The 8,209-nt window shown below is 36.6% G+C and overlaps 1 long non-coding RNA gene across 1 annotated transcript; it reads left to right on the top strand.

Annotated features, from left to right (window-relative positions):
* Nucleotides 1-289: 289 nt before the first annotated feature.
* LOC137301704 (uncharacterized) lies at nucleotides 290-5,977 on the top strand. Its single transcript, XR_010958340.1, has 3 exons — nucleotides 290-333; nucleotides 5,060-5,194; nucleotides 5,916-5,977. It is a non-coding gene; the product is annotated as an uncharacterized lncRNA (long non-coding RNA).
* Nucleotides 5,978-8,209: the final 2,232 nt, after the last annotated feature.

Genomic DNA, 8,209 nt, shown 5'->3' with positions numbered 1-8,209 from the left:
TCAACCAAGTCCTCTTTAGAAGCACTTTCAACAAACTTCTGTGCATCTTCGGTCCATCATTGCCACAATGAACAGGATAATTTTCTACAGTTTCATCCTGGCTGTTTTCAGTACCAGTCTTCATGGTGTTCCAGTTAATCTACTGAAAGAGATGATGAGAGATGTAGATAATTTGAAAAGAATGGTCAAGGTAAGGCGATTAGATATTATTTTGGAATTTTCTTTTTCAATGGCTTTAACTTCAATCTTAAGTGAGACCTAATAGTTTGAATTATCTCCTTATTTTCCCAGGGTGATGACTTTCATTTGCGTGTCCTTCCAGCAAATGATTCGGTAGGCAAAATTCTTTAAATTTAACGCAAACGTTTTAGGCTTTGCAGTTTTTATTGTAGGCGTGTATTGCATTTGCTTCTCGGTTGTTGTGACAGATATGAATGCATTTCTAGGTAGTGCTATCTGAATGGGTGCTGGTTGACCACAGCTGGCCTCATACTGCTTTGTCAACATGCTTTCTATCTTATAGTCATAATTTCTTTATAACTTTACTATTATAAAAATGCACATATTAGTAATTATGGAAATACAAATTAAATTTACGGGAAGTCAAAACACAGATGATGCTGTCTGCTAAACTTTGAACGTTCTAAGTGTTTAAAGTGAAAGGCTAAAAATCAGCATTCACATTTTTGAAAGTGCATGAGTCAGAACCTTGCACTTGTTAACATTCGCCCCCATATCTCACATACAACTGCAATCTAGTGATGAATTAAATACTGGAATTGTTAAGATTTTACTAATATGTCAAATTTTAAGATGAAAACAAAGAAACTTAAAACATTTAATAATTAATCTTAATCTGCTGAAATATTATGTTCATTTTGTATGGTAGAGTTTAGATTTCTGTACTTCATACTCAATAAATTGGAATCTTGCATGATTTGAGAGGTTACTTTGCTTACTTTTACTGGTCAGTTTTTGGATTTCAATGTACAATCCCTAATTGTACTGTCAGAATACAAGAACTCACCCAAATGTAAATAGCCTACAAGGTGAAACTTATAACTAAGGATTGGAAATACTATCCTGGACTTTGAACTAGAAGTGAACTTTTGTGGGAGCAAAGCTTTTGGCTTAAGATGATTTAATTCATATAAAGTGGTAGAGGTTGATGGTCAATATTTGATGGCCAACTTGTTTTTCCTAGGTAATCACTAATGTGAAAATAAACAAATATTTTTTTAAAAAACAGAAGCTGGTTGTTCTTTTGCCAAAAAATTAGCCCTTCTTTATTATATTACAAACTTGTTGACTAATTCTTTGAACTAGGTAGTATTTCTGCTTTATCAGCCAAATGTAATCACAGGAAGGAAGAAGGTGTTTCCGGTGTGCTTGTTAATGGGTTCATAGATACATCTGGTGGCACTTAAAGCACAAAAAAAAACAATTCTGTTTGTTTCCTTGCACAATTTGACTATCAACAAAATTAAATATTTTAACTATTAGCAATTGAAAGAAAGTTAAGAGCTTGCATTTGGTGCACATTGATTCACTTTTAGGAATTAGTGAGAAACATTGTTCAATTAAAACAGTTTAATACCTCATTCTGTACAAAAAAGTAACATTGTGGATTCCATAGAATGTTGTCATTGAAACTTTAATTTGAAATATTAATCCTCTTACAAAAAGATAAGCAAGGCAGCTACCAAATCCAAATGCTGTAGTATAAAACGTCATTCATATTTTAAATGCATCCTTAGGAAGTGATTTAGGACAAGAAGATCCTTTCTCTACTTGTCACTTCTAATATTGATCAATCTGTCCCGGAATTATACTTAACTCCTGCTTTGATTTGGTTTGACCTGGCTTTAGTCTTTTTCATAACGCTAAGTCATTGGAGCACATCCTACAGAGTGTCTTCTGAGGCTGTATTACAACCCAAATCACTTTTGGTTTCTTGATAAAATTTCTTTATAAAATTGCTGCCACATCAGTAAGACAAGTTGATGCAAATTAATATCAAATTATAAAGATATTTAAATGTTAAAACTAATCGTTAATACATCAAAAATATATTAATCTCTATAACATTCTGCCTTTGTTAGCTCTCCCATAGAGCCTAAACATTCACTCCCTTCACCACCGGCGCACTGTGGCTGCAGTGTGCACCATCCACAGGATGCACTGCAGCAACTCGCCAAAGCTTCTTCGACAGCACCTCCCAAACCCGCGACCTCTACCACCTAGAAGGACAAGAGCAGCAGGCGCATGGGAACAACACCACCTGCACGTTCCCCTCCAAGTCACACACCATCCCGACTTGGAAATATATCGCCGTTCCTTCATTGTCGCTGGGTCAAAATCCTGGAACTCCCTTCCTAACAGCACTGTGGGAGAACCGTCACCACACAGACTGCAGCGGTTCAAGAAGGCGGCTCACCACCACCTTCTCGAGGGCAATTAGGGATGGGCAATAAATGCCGGCCTTGCCAGCGACGCCCACATCCCGTGAACGAATATATAAAAAAAAACTCAAGGAATATTATAATTCTACCCATTCATGGTCAATGGGACAAAAATCTAGCCCAGTTGATTAACAGGTGATAAGGTTCCGGCTTTCTCAAAGACATCTATTATAGCAAGGTTAAAAAGGAATTTCACCCTTTTCAGAAATAGCTACAGTTTTAAGGATAAAGAGTGTAATGTGAAGGACAAAGTTAGCATGGCAGATATGAACTGTTGAATTTCACCTCAGGGAACCATAGAACTCCCCTTATCAATGAAATCTTAGAAAATACACCAGTCCAGATAAGATAAAGTAGGGTACAATGAGTTCCAGTAAAAGTTGAAAATTGCAGGGGAAGTCAAACAAGATGTAATAAATCATTATCTTTTGTACAAGCAATGAATCGGATGGGGAGTTTTAACTTAAAAACTATATCCCCTCGTGATTTTCCACATGATAAATTCTCAATTTCAACTGTGGGAAGAAGAGGATGAATGAAGATTAAATTAATCCGTCCGGCTCTTGCTCATCTCCTAGTGGTCAGTTACAGAGTAACACTGACAAATGCCTGGGAATAAGTTGCCTAACTGCTCCCTCCCATAGGTAATAAAAATAACAATACTAAAAGACCATTTAACCCATAAAGTTCACCTTTCAATTCTGTTTGTATATGCGAGGGGGTAATGACACCTAAAAAGGGTAAAAAGTGTAACAGTAGCTCAGTGATGTTACAATTGAAATTCAACATTCTATCCCTCGAGATGAGTATGTTAGCCAAAAGATTGTTACATGGTGCATTATGCATTGCAAAGCAATAGCAAGAATATAATTATTAATGAGTAAAAACAGATTAACTTTCCTCCAAATGCATCAGTTTAGAGATCAAAATGGCCTAGCATACTGAGAACTACAATCAATCCTCTCTTTATCATGTTCTTTGCAGATGGTATACAGTGTGTTGTAGCACAGGCCATGTTAGAGATTCTTTATTGGTAAGGGAGCCAGAAATAATGGGAGAGAAATTTAACTTACAGATGCCTGTTTTGTGCCTGAAAAAAGGGCAGCCAGCCAAAATCTAGTTTGGGGGCCCCTTTGATGCCCAAAGCCCACCTAATGCAATATTCAGGTGGGCCTGTAAATGAGCAAGCAGCCCCCAACCTGAAACAGGCGTGAGGCTGCTTAAATTTGTAAATCGAGATCCTAAGCCGGTTGTAGTACCCCAATTGCAAAATTCAGCTACAAACAGGCGGAGTGTCCGCCTAGTTGTATCAGGCACTGAGCGGCCTAACCTGTTCTCCAAGACCGACTAGCTGCAACGGGGCACCTGTTTGGCACCTACTGCTTGCCAGCAGCATTTAAATGAGGCCCTAATTCAAATTTGGCACAAGCCTCAGGCTGGCACCGACCAGCATGTAGAGCGGTCGATTTGGTGACTTTGCACCATCTTGGGTGCAAGTCGAATTTCTCCCCCAATGTATATTATATCTAGAGTTATAATATGATTAGAGCGTTATAATAGCTTTATGACACTAAATTTAATGCTGTGTTTGCATTCTACAAAACACATTACACAGCTGAAAATGACTGGTATTATGTAAATAAACCAGGAAACTTTTTTTGTCAGGGGATTCCCCGCTTCCTGTCAAGCGGGCCAATTTTTTTTCCTTTCTAACACATTGCACGACCATAAATAAGCTGCCAAAACATGAGAATATTTTACACTGTGAGCAATGACATGGTAAAGCAGATAATTATAGTTACTGAGATACTTACCGCTTAGTCAGAATTTCCTGCGCAGGTCAGTAAACCGAATGAACCACTCTAACGCAGGAAGAAAATAAAAATCAATGAGTTAGCTTAGATCTTGTAGTTAATGGAAAACAGGGAAGCTGCATCAACGTTAAAAATTATTATTCATTCATAATCTGAAATTTCTGTTATAGTCACTGGGAGATTTTGGTAAAAATATTTCTTTAGTACTATGTAGTGACAAGACTGTATAAAGTTCAATAAAAGGGCATCACGTACCAATTTGCCAATTTCTCCCTTATGTGCTCTGTATGAACCTGAATGAAAGTTACAAACCCAAGCTTGCATTTTGTTTGTTTTAATCACCTCCCGCCTCCAACAGCATCCAAAAACACCCCCATAGTTCCATGCTGACTTTAAAAACATAGAATGGTTTCAATCAAGCTTTTAAACCGTTATCATGTTTTCTTCCCTGAATCACGTCCCGCCTCGGACCGGGTGACTTGCCTGCCGGTGTCCTGCCTGGATCCCGCCATCTTCAATTTTAAACTGTACTTCTAAGCAGGTGGCAAAAGCACCCATTTGAAACCACGGGGTCCTCCTTTAAATATGCATATTGGGGTCCAATGACATCATCGGGTCCCAACCATGAGTTTAAATCTGACCTGAGCGGGGAAGCCGCTGTGGCTTTTTAAAGCACCTTGGATATATTAAACATAACTTTCTTCTCTAGGAAGCAGCTAGCATTTACCACTTGAAAAGTATTGAGCAGTGTTGTGAAATATTTTTCTCTTCTCTTCTCTTTAGGGTGACCTTTCTTGCTATGTAGCCGAACTAAACAAACTCTTGGAAGGCGGCAGAGTTCATGGAAATAACCAAAAGGCCATCAAAAAACACATTAAAAAACTGATCAAAAAGACAATATCTATGAACTATTCTGCTGTAAGTATCAAGTATTTTTTAAAGTATGCTCATTAATAGGATCTGGGGCTGCAGTCCTGTCACCAGAGGCTGGAATTTTCCCAATTTGCTTCAGATAACCCTCTAAGGCAAAGTCCTAACAGATAGGATGGCCCCAGTTCGATAAGAAGGGGGAAGCTCACTAATATACTTTGCTGATAAGCTATGCAATTTTAGCTGGTTAAACTTCAGCAGTACTCCTGTGTAAACTCCCAGGTTCCCTAACTCTTATTGTTGCCATTCTGCAAACAAGCAGTCTGGACTTAGGTGAGTGGAGTTTTTCCCTAAGGGAAGAGTGTACAACCCCACATTGGGCAAACTGAAGTTTTACCATGTTAATTTCTCTTGGTTTAGAAACACTGATTTCCATCACAAATATTTATGCTTGTTCAAAACTTCCTGAGTAGGCATCTCAAGTTCCTTATTGGCAGTTTCCAAAGAGCCCTTTTCTGAGTGTGGAACTGTGGAATATGACTAATGTTTTCTCTTAGTTTCGAAATAACTTTCTTAATGTTGACCCTACTCTTCCCATTTGCGGGTCAAGAAATTGTATGTTGCCATAGAGTCTGTTGTGGACACCACTGCTTTTTTGTTGTACTCACTTAGCTGTAGTTTAAACAGTGTGACTGCTGTTAAATCATTTTGTTATAAATGCATTTTAAATTTGTACAAAGTCTTCAAACCTCCTTTGCTTATTCCACAGAGCAACTGCACTGCACATAAGAAACAAGATATGACCAACGAAATGTTTCTGAATCAAATGCTCAGAATTCTACAAAAAAAGTTCAGTCTTAAACAACAGGTAAGATTAATAGCACATGTACTGAAACCTATTGGCACTGCAGTTCATTTATTACACTCTTAAGTTCAGGAAAATAATACCAGTTTAAAAAAAATAAATATCACCAATAAGAAATTTGCCAGCAGCTCCTCAGCAACTGGAAAACACAAAAATTACTTCGGTAAACCTTGCTGATATTTTGGTATTTTCTAGTAATATGGTACAACATGCTATTATGGTAATTATATAGTTAGTCACAGAATTGCAGAGTATTAGTTAGGCTATTAACTGACATATTTAAAGCCTCTTTGGCTACCTATTTTTAAACATGGTTGTCTGGCACCTTGTCATATCCAAATGCCTAAAATCACTTCAAATATGTAACAGATAATTTCAACAGAAATCTGAAAGGTAAAAAGGTGCTAAAATAGGTTACTTTTTACCATTTAAGGAAATCAAGAGTTTAACTTCCCTCCAGCAGTAATCTTACTTATGTCATGTTTTTACCATGTAAACCTTGCTGGCCTGGATTAATAGTAGCATACTATGAGAGGACATATTAATGCTTGCTTGCAAATAGTTGATTTGGTAGAGTACAAAATTTGATAAGTGCCTAATTGCATATTAGTTATTGAAATTAAATTTTATTCCTAGCTACATACCCAACATTGACTTTAATTATTTCCATTCAGAACAATTCTCCTTTGAACTTAAATTATAACAGGATTTATTCTTGAAGGTCCAGTAGGTGAATAAACGAGGCTCTAATATTGCCCCTCAGATCAGCAGACATTTGTTCAAATATAATTGTTCTAATAACTGTCATTCTTATTGTATAATAATTTCTTCTGACTGTCTTTTACAGTGATACGGTGCGAGGCCAGACATTTCAAAAATGTAACTGGATGATGACCCTTTATAAAATGGACATCTTAAGCCTATGATCTATTCCAAATGGAAGAATTTATTTTTTCAACTCACAAGAGTATGGACGATTAATATTATATATTATTATTTATTATCTATTTACATAGGAACTCTTCTCAAAACTTCTGAAAACAGCTTCATATAAATATTACTCTTACTGTTCAGCTATGCATTCTAACTAAGGCATGATTGCATTCAACACGATTTGGAACAGATATCATATATCTGTACACTATTTCAGACATTGTATGTCTTGAATATTAATATGATGCATCATAGATGGTTGTTAACAGATTTCCACAAACAGAACTTTCTCATTTCAACTAGCCATGCCTAGAATGCACCAGTGCATCACTGCGCTCTGTTTTATGTCCCATTTAATGGTTGCTGTGAAAATGATCCTATTCAATTTGATGCACTGCGCCAATTGGGTAGACTTATTTTCAACAGGCTTATTTGATTAATAAGGAAGTCCTTCTGCAAGTGAGCAGCAGGATGACCTCCAAATGGACATCATGAGCAAAAATACACTGTATCTGAAATCAAGACCATTCATATCTCAAATTTTGGATGTGACAAATACATATGTGTTATTTTATGCATTTTAAGTTCTCATGATTAGATACTTGTTAACTATAACCCTAACACTAGTCTTTCAATAGAAATGATTTATTTAATTTATTTTTTCATTAAGCAAATAAATACTGCTGCTCAGGCAAACAAAAATCATAATCGTGGCTAGTTAAAGGTAATTTTCTTTTGTGAATCGGTAGAGCGTATGAACATATATTTATTCTTTCTGTAAATCTGCCATGATCTATGTTAATTTAACTGTTCTACGGAAGGGACGGAGGAAACGGGTGCAATTATTTTTGGATTTTATTTCAGAGACCAGATTTTTAAACATCTGATTCATTAACCATTAAAAGGTAACAAAAGAGCACATCGTGGTCTTAAAGGTGCATTTTATAAAACGAATTAACAAATGGATACGATACACACATTATCGGCGAAGAGCTTCAAAGACTCAAATGATTTGGCGTGACTGATCACGTTGAAGATGGTCCGGGAAGCAACTTGTTTTTCAAAAAGTATCCCCGTCATTCGACGATTTGTTAATACTTTTCCAAAGTTTATAATTAGAAAACATCTCACACTTTTTTGGCTTCAATTTGCGTTATCAAGACTTTCGCTCATTTTTTCCATAACTCGGTAAGCCATAACAACCCATTAAAAAAACAAATATTCAAAGAAATCGCCCACAGCATCTAACGAAATACTAGGTGGAG

Source organism: Heptranchias perlo, chromosome 1, assembly GCF_035084215.1.
Source record: "Heptranchias perlo isolate sHepPer1 chromosome 1, sHepPer1.hap1, whole genome shotgun sequence".
NCBI classification, from domain to species: domain Eukaryota; kingdom Metazoa; phylum Chordata; class Chondrichthyes; order Hexanchiformes; family Hexanchidae; genus Heptranchias; species Heptranchias perlo.
This window is presented reverse-complemented; position numbering and strand designations above follow the sequence as displayed.